General features: G+C 47.1%; 1 protein-coding gene across 2 annotated transcripts in view; it reads left to right on the forward strand.

The window, feature by feature from the left end:
* The window catches only part of LOC309358686 (uncharacterized protein), a 28,721-nt gene extending 25,928 nt beyond the window's left edge, over window positions 1-2,793 (forward strand). For both annotated transcript variants that reach the window (XM_081892073.1, XM_081892074.1), the window contains one exon: window positions 2,335-2,793. The gene's annotated coding sequence lies outside the window, so the exon portion shown is untranslated. The remainder of the gene's footprint in view (window positions 1-2,334) is intronic.
* Window positions 2,794-13,415: the final 10,622 nt, after the last annotated feature.

Raw genomic sequence — 13,415 nt, forward strand, 5'->3', positions numbered from 1 at the left:
ACAGAGTAATTTTGTCTGAATCTGGAAAGGTGATTCTCACAAAATTTCTAGAGAGTGCTCCTGAACAGGAGAGAGTGATTGTTCACACATTTCCCACAAGTGATGATGATTCTGATGATGATGATGATGATGTTGATTTTATTGAGTTCAGTAGTACTGATGATGACAGCGATAGCTCAGACAGCTCAGTTGTCACGGTCATTGAGAGGAAATCTCACATAATGACTAGATCCTCAGAAGAGGAGGATGAACCACTGATTAAGCTTAGTACTGGTTCTCCAGAGAGTCCAAAGGCTGAACCAGAAAGCAAGGAAGAGCAGCATCTCTTACGTAGGTCTGAGAGAACAACGAAGGGTGTACCACCCAAGAGGTATTCACAAGAGTTTGCTTACCTAACTGTTGCTGTTGTAAATGACCAAGGTCAGATTGAAGCTGTGTCTGAGTCAGAGACAAAGGCACAACAGAGAGCTGTTAACCAAGGTAATGCAGAAGCACTCATTCCTTGGAAGTCACACAACCAGAGAGGTACATTGGTAAAACCAGTGGCGGGTAGTTCCAAGGGTGGAACTGAAACAACAGGGGAATGTTATAAGTATAACAACTGTTTGTTTTCTTCTCTGGATGACGCTTTGCTCGCAGCACGCATTGATACTTTAGGGGGAGGATGTTATTCTAAAGCACCAAAGCTGCAGCAAGCAAAGGCAGCACCGTCTGCTGCTTGTGGCTGGAAAGCCAAACAGGATGTTTGTGACTGTTGCCATGGGAACAAAGGGGCAGTCCATTCTGTACTGAGCACCGGATGTTAGCTCAGTGGGTTTGTCATATGACCTGTACAGGAAGTACATGGGTGAAGTTTCTCTCTGTATGTTGAAGAGAGCAGACATGTTTTCTGGATGACTGCTAAAAGACACAAATAAAAGGACATGTAGATATGTTACTGTCTGTGTCTGATTCCCCTCCCTGGGGATATGCAGGGAGGAGGAGAGAAGGAGAAGCAGTTGGTGTGTTTTCCTCACAGCCTGAGGAAAATCGCCGGAACGGACCTCGTGTTGTTTATCCTGCCGGGAGACGCCGGAGGGAGGTCTAAGGAATTCAGCCGGTGCCTGATCAGATAGGCACATACCGATGACCGGGTAGCAGAATTCCAACAAGAGATAGCGTGAAAAGACATTGGTTTTTATATATATATATTGGGACACGGGTGGCGCTGTGGGTTAAACCACAGAGCCTAGGACTTGCCGATCAGAAGGTTGGCGGTTCGAATTCCCGCAATGGGGTGAGCTCACTTTGCTCGGTCCCTGCTCCTGCCAACCTAGCAGTTCGAAAGCACCTCAAAAGTGCAAGTAGATAAATAGGTACCGCTCCGGCAGGAAGCAAAACGGCGTTTCCGTGTGCTGCTCTGGTTTCACCAGAAGCGGCTTAGTCATGCTGGCCACATGACCCAGAAGCTGTACGCTGGCTCCCTCGGCCAATAAAGCGAGATGAGTGCCGCAACCCCAGAGTTGGTTGCGACTGGACCTAATGGTCAGGGGTCCCTTTACCTTTACATATTTAATAATTTTGTAACATATAAATCCCAACAATCATTTAACATAACTTCTTATCTTATACAATATTTTAGACTTCCGTCAACAGCCTCTGAAGATTTTCCGTTCTTTATCACTTGTTCTGCATCCTTAATTTCTCTATTACTTTTAATTGTCCTTAACTAAAAATTATTTTCAAAGTCTATCTTACAATATTTCACAAAGTTCTCCTTACAGAACTTCTTGCAGTCCTACTAGCGTAATCTGTTTGTCACAATTGCTTTTCAAATAGTTCAAATATTTACTCCAGTCCTCTAAGAATCTCTGATCCCACAGGTTTCGAATCCTTCCTGTTCATTTATCTAATTCTGCATGGTCCATTAATTTCATTTGCCATTCTTCTTTCGTCGGCAATTCTTTGTGAAAAGACATTGTTAGGAGAATCTGCTTGCTCAGACTGTGCAAAGGATGTGTTGAGAGCTGTGATTCCTGCACCGTAGGTGGCAGGGATAGATCCCTCCAACTCCACAGTTCTGGATTTCAAAGAAAGTTTGTGCAGGAAAAACATGGCCTTGTGCTAGTCTGCAAGAGAACAGGCGTCCTGTCCTTCTTGCTAAATCAGGCATCCAGCTCTGATAACGCAGGCATGCTTTTTGTCTGAGTAGGTGACTTAATTTCTGCAGATGTGCAAAGCTAAAGTGAGGGAATGCCTCTAGATAAGCCTGGGTAATTCATAGGTCCGTGGATTCTACCTTTGTTGAATTATTTTTAATGGATTCTCTTTGCTCTCTCTCTCTCTCTGTTCCAGATCTGATGCTATCTGCTTGCTTGGGTGACAGGATTTGTTGTTTTAATGTCTTCCTGGGTGCCAAAGAGGAACTTTCCTACACCTGTGAATGAAATGCCTTATTTTCCTACTGTACAGCTATGATCGAAAGAACCACACAACTTCTTCCATGGGCACAACAACTTTTGTACCTTCCCTTTCTGGAGCAAGGCACACAGGCTCTTCACGGGACATTATTTGTTAAATTCTAGGAAGCATCTAAAGCATTTTGATGTTTTGGGGTGGGAGGGAGCAAAGAATCCTAGTGTGGTCCCTGCCTATGTCTTTTTCAGCAAAGGATATTGGAAAATTCAGATGGAATCTGCAAACAATACGTAATTGATGAGTCTCCCCTGCCCATTTGCATTGAAATTAATGGTGGCAGAATAATGTAACGCCAATGTAAATTATGTAATAAATTATGTAAGTCTGCCACAGCAAGCAGCAGAATGAACAGTGTTGTTTTTGGCAGAAGGCGGCCTGCAGCAAAACAGAAGCAGTGCTGCATACAACAGGAAACGATTCCCTCGTACATCCCTACCTTCTGCTCATCTAAAAAGAGTTATTTGCCTACCATCTGGCACCTGCTTAATGGTAAGAGTTGTCGGCAATATCCATTCACTGTTCAAACAACTGGCCCGCATTATCGGCAAATGGCAGCCACTGAAAATCTGCCGAGTTCCTTGTTGGAAGTGTGGTTTGTGTGGTTTCTGTGGTTCCTTCCTACACCAGTGCCAGCATTGTGTGACAGCTTCAGCAAAATGGCAACATAAGAATAACCTGCAGGATCAAGCCAATGGTCCTTCTAGCCCAGCTTCCCATTCTCACAACAACCAAATGCCCCTAAGAACTGAGGAATCCTATGGAGCCTCTGGACTCGGATGCTCCATAGGAACATCTGAAGAGCCCCACTGCTGGATAAGGCCAGCTAGGTGCCCATATGGGAAACCGGCAAAAGCAACTTAGCTGGCGACCTCTGAGTAGATCCTGACAACAAACGACCTTGACAGATTAGAAAACTGGGCCAAAACAAACAAGATGAATTTTAACAGGGAGAAATGTAAAGTATTGCACTTGGGCAAAAAAAATGAGAGGCACAAATACAAGATGGGTGATACCTGACTTGAGAGCAGTACATGTGAAAAGGATCTAGGAGTCTTGGTTGACCACAAACTTGACATGAGCCAACAGTGTGACGCGGCAGCTAAAAAAGCCAATGCAATTCTGGGCTGCATCAATAGGAGTATAGCATCTAGATCAAGGGAAGTAATAGTGCCACTGTATTCTGCTCTGGTCAGACCTCACCTGGAGTACTGTGTCCAGTTCTGGGCGCCACAGTTCAAGAAGGACACTGACAACTGGAACGTGTCCAGAGGAGGGCAACCAAAATGGTCAAAGGCCTGGAAACGATGCCCTATGAGGAACGGCTAAGGGAGCTGGGCATGTTTAGCCTGGAGAAGAGGAGGTTAAGGGGTGATATGATAGCCATGTTCAAATATATAAAAGGATGTCACATAGAGGAGGGAGAAAGGTTGTTTTCTGCTGCTCCAGAGAAGCAGACACGGAGCAATGGTTCCAAACTACAAGAAAGAAGATTCCACCTAAACATTAGGAAGAACTTCCTGACAGTAAGAGCTGTTCGACAGTGGAATTTGCTGCCAAGGAGTGTGGTGGAGTCTCCTTCTTTGGAGGTCTTTAAGCAGAGGCTTGACAACCATATGTCAGGAGTGCTCTGATGGTGTTTCCTGCTTGGCAGGGGGTTGGACTTGATGGCCCTTGTGGTCTCTTCCAACACTCTGATTCTATGATTCTATGAACAACTGCTCACCGTGTGCCACTTAGGGTACGTGTGGACAAGCTCAAATGTTAAGGATGCTCCCAGGGTTGGGCAGATCCAGGGCAATGCTCATAAGCTGGACACCTCAAGAATACCAACATTGTTATTCAGAGGGAAGCTGGAAAAAGCACTGTAAAGGCTAGTTTAGGTCAGCCCTCTGTTTCTCTCCCATTCTCTTCCTTATGTGTGATGTGCTAAGCAACTCTGCCTATTTGCGTGTGGATTATGAGAGGGTGATAAAATGTGTCTGTTGCAAAACAAAAAATTGTCCTGGCATTTATAATCAAACCGATCCACACTTCCTGGTGCAGATACAAACTTAGTCCAGTCAAATATTTATTTATGGTCAACCAAATAAATTACGACGTATTATAAATATATCTATACAACATCACAACCTCAGGAGAACGAAGGTGATAGGCTAGGAGTTCACAATCATAGCGGGTTTAAGAGGTACCAGAACATACAGGTATCTTGTCAGCTGCTTGGTTACGGATTTATGAAACCCCCTCTTGGAAGAAGCTCAAAAGGGTCTTTAAAGGTCACCCAGGAAACTCTCTTGTAAGGGGAACAGTTACGTATTCTCAGCCATTGATAGAGAATGTACGGTAGAAAATCACTTGAGATATTGTTTCAATGTTTTAAGATTTCACCCTCCAAGATCCCAGAAGACAGAACACGAGGTTTCATAGATTACACTGAGAGCCCCTTCCTCCATGAATTTGTCCAATCTTCTTACCAGGAAATATCCTGGGAGATCTCTGGGTAATCTGCAGTCAAGTGGCAAGGATTTTCGGTACCTAATCTTTTTAAGAGTAGCAGCAACAAAGAGACATACAGCCACACTCAGGTTGCCATGAATTACACTACGAAATGAAGAAAGCTTAGGGTAAGCTAGGTGCAGATTTTTGTACGGAGGGAATAAAGAGTTCTGTTCAGTTCCGATACTCACCAACTCTTTGGCTTGGAATCCTTTCATTCTAAGTGTTCCTGATATTGGTTGGTGGGTCTTGCAGGGCTCTGTTAAAAAGCAACAACAAAGTAAATCTTCCCAAATCTGAAGACTGACCACCCCTGAGCTAAACTCCTGCACCAGTGATGAACGCAGAGCTTGCCTTCAAATTAGATGACCAGCCAAATCATAGAATTGCAGAGTTGGAAGGGACGTGGGTGGCGCTGTGGTGTAAACCACTGAGCCTTGGGCTTGCCGATCAGAAGGTTGGCGGTTCGAATCCCCGTGATAGGGTGAGCTCCCATTGCTCGGTCCCTGCTCCTGCCAACCTAGCAGATCAAAAGCACGTCAAAGTGCAAGTAGATAAATAGGTACCGCTCCGGCAGGAAGGTAAACAGCATTTTCGTGCGCTGCTTCGGTTCGCCAGAAGCGGCTTAGTCATGCTGGCCACATGACCCGGAAGCTGTACGCCGGCTCCCTCGGCCAATAAAGCGAGATGAGCGCCACAACCCCAGAGTTCTCTGCGACTGGACCTAACGGTCAGGAGTCCCTTTACCTTTACCTAAGGGACACCTCTAGCCCAACCCCCTGCAATGCAGGAATCACAGTCTCAACCTCTGCTCAAAAATCTGTAATATAGGAGAGTCCCCCATCTTTTGAGGACGTCTGTCTGATCAGTTTTTTTTGTTTGTTTTGGTGGACTGTCAGATCTTCACTACATGATCCCCCCCACCCTCCCAAGAATAGTTGTTTCCCTCAACAGGGAATGCCATTCAAAACCAGAGCTTAAACAGCCCCAGACAAGAAATAGATCCTCTTATTGTTAGCTAAAGCTTCCTCATACAGTCGTACCTCTGGTTACGTAAACCTCGGGATGCCCGCGCAGCAAACCCGGAAGTATTTTACTGGGTTTCGCTGCGCGCGCATGTGCAGAATTCGTCCTCAGGTTGCGGAAACCTCGGGATCCGACTGGACCTCCGGAACGAATCATAGAATCATAGAATTGGAAGAGACCACCAGGGCCATCGAGTCCAACCCCCTGCCAAGCAGGAAACACCATCAGAGCACTCCTGACATATGGTTGTCAAGCCTCTGCTTAAAGACCTCCAAAGAAGGAGACTCCACCACACTCCTTGGCAGCAAATTCCACTGTCGAACAGCTCTTACTGTCAGGAAGTTCTTCCTAATGTTTAGGTGGAATCTTCTTTCTTGTAGTTTGGATCCATTGCGCCGTGTCCGATTCTCTGGAGCAGCAGAAAACAACCTTTCTCCCTCCTCTATGTGACATCCTTTCATATATTTGAACATGACTATCATATCACCCCTTAACCTCCTCTTCTCCAGGCTAAACATGCCCAGCTCCCTTAGCCGTTCCTTATAAGGCATCGTTTCCAGGCCTTTGACCATTTTGGTTGCCCTCCTCTGGACACGTTCCAGTTTGTCAGTGTCCTTCTTGAACTGTGGTGCCCAGAACTGGACACAGTACTCCAGGTGAGGTCTGACCAGAGCAGAATACAGTGGCACTATTACTTCCCTTGATCTAGATGCTATACTCCTATTGATGCAGCCCAGAATTGCATTGGCTTTTTTAGCTGCCGCGTCACACTGTTGGCTCATGTCAAGTTTGTGGTCAACCAAGACTCCTAGATCCTTTTCACATGTACTGTCCGCAACTGGAGGTACCACTGTACTTCCTTTGATATCTCTAAAAGGACACCTGTATTGCAGATCAATTAATTAGTTCATTGATCAGTCAACAGGTTCTAAGGATTCTCTAATTAATTGGTTTACAGGCCTGTTAAAAAAACATTTCAGACTACGGCTTCATTCCTAAGCATATTTACTTGGTACAGTGGTACCTCGGGTTACATACACTTCAGGTTACATACACTTCAGGTTACAGACTCCGCTAACCCAGAAATAGTATCTTGGGTTAAAAACTTTGCTTCAGAAATCGTGCTCTGGAGGCACAGCAGCAGCGGGAGGCCCCATTAGCTAAAGTTGTTGCAACAGATTAAGAACAGTTTCAGGTTAAGAACAGACCTCCAGAACGAATTAAGTTCTTAACCCGAAGTACCACTGTAAGCCCCTACAGAACACGAGTGGGACTTTCTTCTGCAAAAATAAGTATTATGCAACTGGACTGTGATTCTCCAGTTCCCTGACACCATAAAGCCCTATTACAGTAAATGTTTTGAAGTAATTTGGTATTGGTGGCTTTATCGTGCCACCTTGTGGCGATTTGCTAAAAAAGCAGCCCCCAAATCTTTCAAGATTTTTTACAGCATATAGCTACAAAAGTCAGATGCCTGCCCCTCTTTCTGCCAAGTGATGGCGAGAGCCCATGGGTTCCCCAGGCACCCACGCAGGGTGTGTGCCCTTTTTTAGAATTGAAGTTGCAGCGGAGACTGTCACAGCTTTAAGAAATATGGTTTATTCACTTATTTACACCTTCAGTCTGCATGGAGGGTGTCCAGATCTTACCGCATGGTCATTTCAAGAGGAAGCAGCGCAATCAGTCTGCAGCTGGTCCCCTCCAAAGATGGATCTCTCCTCTTCCCAATAACCCTTGCTCAAAAATACACCCCATCACCTTGGCAACCCCTGTCTCTATTTACACCTCAGGGCAACAGGGAAGGAGTTCTCCTGTATTGTTAATGGCCCTCTATTGTTCTCTTGGGACTCGGGTGGCGCTGTGGGTTAAACCACAGAGACTAGGACTTGTCGATCAGAAGGTCAGCGGTTCGAATTCCCGCGACGGGGTGAGCTCCTGTTGCTCGGTCCCTGCTCCTGCCCACCTAGCAGTTCGAAAGCACATCAAAGTTCAAGTAGATAAATAGGTACCGCTCCAGCGGGAAGGTAAACAGTGTTTCCGTGTGCTGCTCTGGTTTGCCAGAAGCGGCTTAGTCATGCTGGCCACATGACCTGGAAGCTGTACGCCGGCTCCCTTGGCCAATAAACGAGATGAGTGCCGCAACCCCAAAGTCATCCACAACTGGACCTAATGGTCAGGGGTCCCTTTACCTTTACCTTATTGTTCTCTTGATAGTCATAGCTCTGCCAGGTTGGTTTGCATAAACCTGCCCAGGATTTCCCTGTCTGGCACAGCTCTGCAGTTTGTGTTTTGATCCATATCCCAATTAATCAAAATACTAGCATTTATCCATTCCTAGTGTTTAGGGGGAAGTCCCCCACCCCATCTATAGCAATATACAAAAATGTGTTTCTAAAATCCTGATTGAAATGTATAAGCTTAAAAATAATTCAAAGGTTTCTGGAACGTACCTTCAAACCCTCCCTGCTTCCTCTGAAGTTTGTTACTAATAAAAGAAAAATGCTACATACATATCCAGTGGTGTAGTGGTTTACGGAGTCATGAAGAGGAGTTGAAACCTATTACTGTTTCTGCACCAGGACTGCTGTCTCCATAAACACAGAGCTGCCCAATCAGTATGAAAGGGAAGCCGATCGGAGTAAAAGGTGAGACAGCCATTGAGGATCGGCTCCCAGGGTCACTCTGGAGAAGGACACGGAAGCAGAATTGTCCTGCATGCTTCAAAGCTAAGCATCTAGGAACATGGAAAGGCGAAGGGGCTTCAGGAGAACAGAGTCAAGTACTGTTAAGGACAAGTGGAATTTACATAACAACTCAAGTCACTCAGGAACAAGATCATAGGAGCAATCCAAATCATTTACCCTAGTAGATCTAACTGAAAGGCAATGCCAGGAGATCTTCATTGATCATTGCAAAACAGCCCCAATTATGATCATTACATAATCATAAGCTGATTGCGTAATCTTCGAAAATTATATCATTATGTAATTTGCCTTCCAATAGAAGTTATAGACAGGCTCCCTCCTTGTTGTCTTTCTGCCAGCGGGGGAAGCCATTTCTATTGCAACAGGTATAGGGAACTGACTGTTTCTAAGGAAAGGACTGTGCAGTGGTGAAGCTGCATGCTCTGCTACCGGGGCGGAGAGCAGGGGTGTGTGGCTGGCACACACCGGGGGCATGGCATGCCGCCTGCCGGGGTGTGGCACGCATCGGGGGCAGTGGCGTAGCGTGGGGGTGCAGGGGGGGCCGGCCGCACCGGGCGCAACATCTGGGGGTTAGGGGGCGCAAATCCACGGGTTAGGGAGCACAAATTACTTGCCTTGCCCCGGGTGCTGACAACCCACGCTACGCCACTGATTGGGGGTGTGGTACACCACCCGCGAGGGCATGGCACGCGCTCTGGCAGTGTGACGTACTGTCTGTGGGGGCGTGGCGCCTGTTTGGCAGGGTGTGTGCGCAGTGCGTGTCCGGGGGGGGCTGCTGCGATGGCACCCTACTGGAATAGTGGTGCCAGGGGCAGTCCGCTCCCTCCGCACTCCCATTCCTCCGCCAATGGGACCATGGTGTTCTAATTGCAACTATCTGTATGTTTTAATAGATCTTCTATACACTGTGTGTGTGTGTGATAATTCTAATTAGTGTTTCATAGAATTGTACAGCTGGAAGGGACGAGTCACCTAGTGCAACCCCTTACAATTCAGGAATCACATCTCAAGGTTCCGACAGGTGGGCATCTATCCTCTGCTTTTAAAATCCCCAATGCGAAGGGATTTGGCTGTGACTTATCATGAAGGGATACTTTACAGTGGTACCTCAGGTTACAGACGCGTCAGGTTACAGACTCCGCTAACCCAGAAATAGTACCTCAGGTTAAGAACTTTGCTTCAGGATGAGAACAGAAATTGTGTGGCGGTAGCAGCGGCAGCAGTAGGCCCCATTAGCTAAAGTAGTGCTTCAGGTTAAGAACAGTTTCAGGTGAAGAACGGACCTCCAGAATGAATTAAGTTTGTAACCAGAGGTACCACTGTACTTCTGAATTTGCCACTACACTACTATATGGGTGTGTTTGTGTGTATGTCAGAAAAAATATGATACAGCCTGGGCCTTCTCCAGGACCAAACATCTTGGCCCCTATGATTGGCAGGTGAGGCCTGGTGGGTGGTGCTGCCTCACGATGGAAGCCTCGCTATGGGGCCTTTTCAGTGGTTCCCCAGTTGTGGAATTGCTCTCCCTAACAAGGCGTGCCTCTCTCCATCATCAACTTTCAGCAGGAATCTGAAAACATTCCTGTTTACCCTGGCATTTGGCAGCTGAAAAATACTCTTCCAGGCAACCCGAAATCATGGGACGGAAGCTTTTCAACCACTTTAAGATGTTTTGATGTGTAATTTTTTTTTGGGGGGGGTACATTTTACCTGTATCATAATGTTTTTGTTTCAAAAATGAGAGTGTCTGCTGCCCTGGGCTCCTTGAGGAGAATTTACTCCTGGAGTAAATTCAATAAATGATAAACCCTACAGGTAAAATTCCTAGCACCCTTTAAAAAATAGTTTGCGGGATTTTTGAAGCAGGGGAGATGTGCTTTAAATGTGGTGCGGTGGTTAAGAGGTGGTGCGGAGAGAGACCAGGGTTCGAGAGAGACCAGGGTTCACATCCCCATTCGGCCATGCAGCTCACAGGGTGTGACTTGGGAGTGGGGCAGGGAGACAGTCATTGCCTCTCAGCCTAAGCTATCCCAAGAAGTTGTGGGATTAATGATTGGGGAAAACCATGTACACACCACCTTGAGCTCCTTGGAGCAAAAGGTGTGTGTGGGGAGGAAATGCATATAAAAGCCCCCAATAAATTTGTTCTGTTTTCCAAGTCTTTCTCCTCCTGTTTGACAAGCACCAAAAATTGTCTCCAAAGCAAATTGTCACTGGAGAGAACTGTACACAAACATAGGTAAAGGGTAAAGGGACCCCTGACCATTAGGTGCAGTCGCAACCAACTCTGGGGTTACGGCGCTCATCTCACTTTATTGGCCGAGGGAGCCGGCATACAGCTTCCGGGTCATGTGGCCAGCAGGACTAAGCCGCTTCTGGCGAACCAGAGCAGTGCACGGAAACGCTGTTTACCTTCCCGCCGGAGTGGTACCTATTTATCTACTTGCACTTTGACATGCTTTCGAACTGCTAGGTTGGCAGGAGCAGGGACTGAGCAAAGGGAGCTCACCCCATCGTGGGGATTTGAACCGCCGACCTTCTGATAGGCAAGTCCTAGGCTCTGTGGTTTAACCCACAGCGCCACCCACGTCCCTGGTGCAACTTACCTGGGCCATTTTGGGGCATGTTTGCAGCTAGCATCTTCTTTTCTGGAGATTGCATTTCTAACAATCCTCCTCCTCCACAGCTTCAAAACTCCAAGACTGTGATTCAGTCCAAAGACACAATCATCCAAGAACTCAAAGAACGTGTGGCCTACCTGGAGGCTGATGTAGGCAGCCTTTTTCATTAAAGTTCCTCATCCCGTTGCTACAGCTCCACCCGTGTCCCGTACACAAACATCCAAACCGCTTAAAAAATGGATAATAAACATGGCAAAGCCCAGAGCAATTTTGACCCCAGAAATACTGTTCTTTGCATGAGTGTCAAAGGAAAAGACAAGGTATTAAATCAGCGGTTCCCAAAGTGGGTGGTATAACCCTCCTCAGGGGGTGGGCGCTAAGAGGCAGTGCAGTGGGGCACTGGAGGTTTAAAATCTGCCTTTGAAAAGCTGGTATCCATGCATCAAGTTCACCCATTTTGTTGAATTAACTAAACTATATTTGGTTTTAACTAGATTTTGACACAAGAAGCAATTAATTGTCCCTGTTTTGAATTTTACTGGGTTTTTATCTTCCTTAGTGGGTCCTGCAAACCGCTATAGCATGGGTAGGCAAACTAAGGCCTGAGGGGCAGATCCAGCCCAATCACCTTCTAAATCTGGCCTGCGGACGGTCCGGGAATCAGCGCGTCTTTACATTGAGTAGAATGTGTCCCTTTTATTTAAAATGCACCTCTGGGTTGTGGGGCCTTCCTGGTGTTTTTACATGAGTAGAATGTGTGCTTTTATTTAAAATGCATCTCTGGGTTATTTGTTGGTCATATGAATTTTTTCATATTTTTTTCAAAATATAGTCCGGCCCTCCACAAGCGCTGAGGGACACTGGACTGGCCCCCTGCTGAATAGGTTTGCTGACGCCTGCACTAGAGGACAGTGGGGTGAATTTATGGAACCCAAGGGGGCGGCCGCCTCAAAACGTTAGGGAACCACTGGATTACATATATAATATAATAATAATATAATAGAACATCTTAAACAGCAGAGAATCACCTTGCCAACAAAGGTCTGTATAGTTAAAGCTATGGTTTTCCCAGTAGTGATGAATGGAAGTGAGAGCTGATCGCCGAAGAATGGATGCTTTTGAATTCTGGTGCTGGAGGAGACTCTTGAGAGTCCCATGGACTGCAAGATCAAACCTCTCCATTCTTAGGGAAATCTGCCCTGAGTACCTGAGAAGACTCCCTGGAAAAGACCCTGATGTAGGGAAAGATGGAGGGCACAAGGAGAAGGGGACGACAGAGGAGGAGATGGTTGGATAGTATTCTCGAAGCTTGAGTTTGACCAAACTGTGGGAGGCAGTGGAAGACAGGAGTGCCTGGCGTGCTCTTGTCCAGAAGGTCATGAAGAGTCGGACACGACTAAACAACAACCCTCTCTCTCCATATATATATATATAGTGTGTGTGTGTGTGTGTGTGTGTGTGTGTGTGTGTGTATGTGTATATATGTATGTATGCATGCATGCGTGTGTGTGTGTGTGTGTATATATATATATATACACACACACACACACACACACATATATACTGTATGTACTTAGATATGCAGTAAAGCTCATGGAAGGAAGAAGGGAGATGTCCTTGGAAGCGAGCCAGAGGCCTTGCGTGCAAAAAAACAGCCAGGGCGACCTCTTAGGCCACTGCAAGGCAGCGTGCCAGCCCCGACGTCCGCTCGCCGCGCAGCTCTTGCAATGGCCGCAGCCCAGCCTCGCCGAACCCTGGGACCCCTCCCCGAGCCGCGCGTTGCTCCCAGCGCGCCAAAGGCGCACACAAAAGAAAACACAGCGCGGCGGCATCAGCTGCAGGAGGAGGAATCGGGAAGGCGGGAGGCGAGGCTTCGATGGGCGCCTCGCCCAGCCACTGGCGGCCGCTTTCTCTCCTCTCGCGGCCAATCGGTTTTGGGGGGAGGGGAGCGCCGGCCTCTCCTCCCGCTGAGCTTGGAAAGAGCGCGCGCGCGCAAGGGCGACTGGCCGGGCGGAGGCGGGGCGTCTGCCAGGGGGCCCCATGCGCCGTGTCATGGAGGCTCAGTGTGCGAGCGGCCATTGAAGGGAAAGGAGCTGCGTGTTTCGCAGGAGGA

The sequence above is a fragment of the Podarcis melisellensis genome, assembly GCF_964234715.1.
Source record: "Podarcis melisellensis genome assembly, chromosome: 16".
Taxonomy (NCBI): Eukaryota; Metazoa; Chordata; class Lepidosauria; order Squamata; family Lacertidae; genus Podarcis; species Podarcis melisellensis.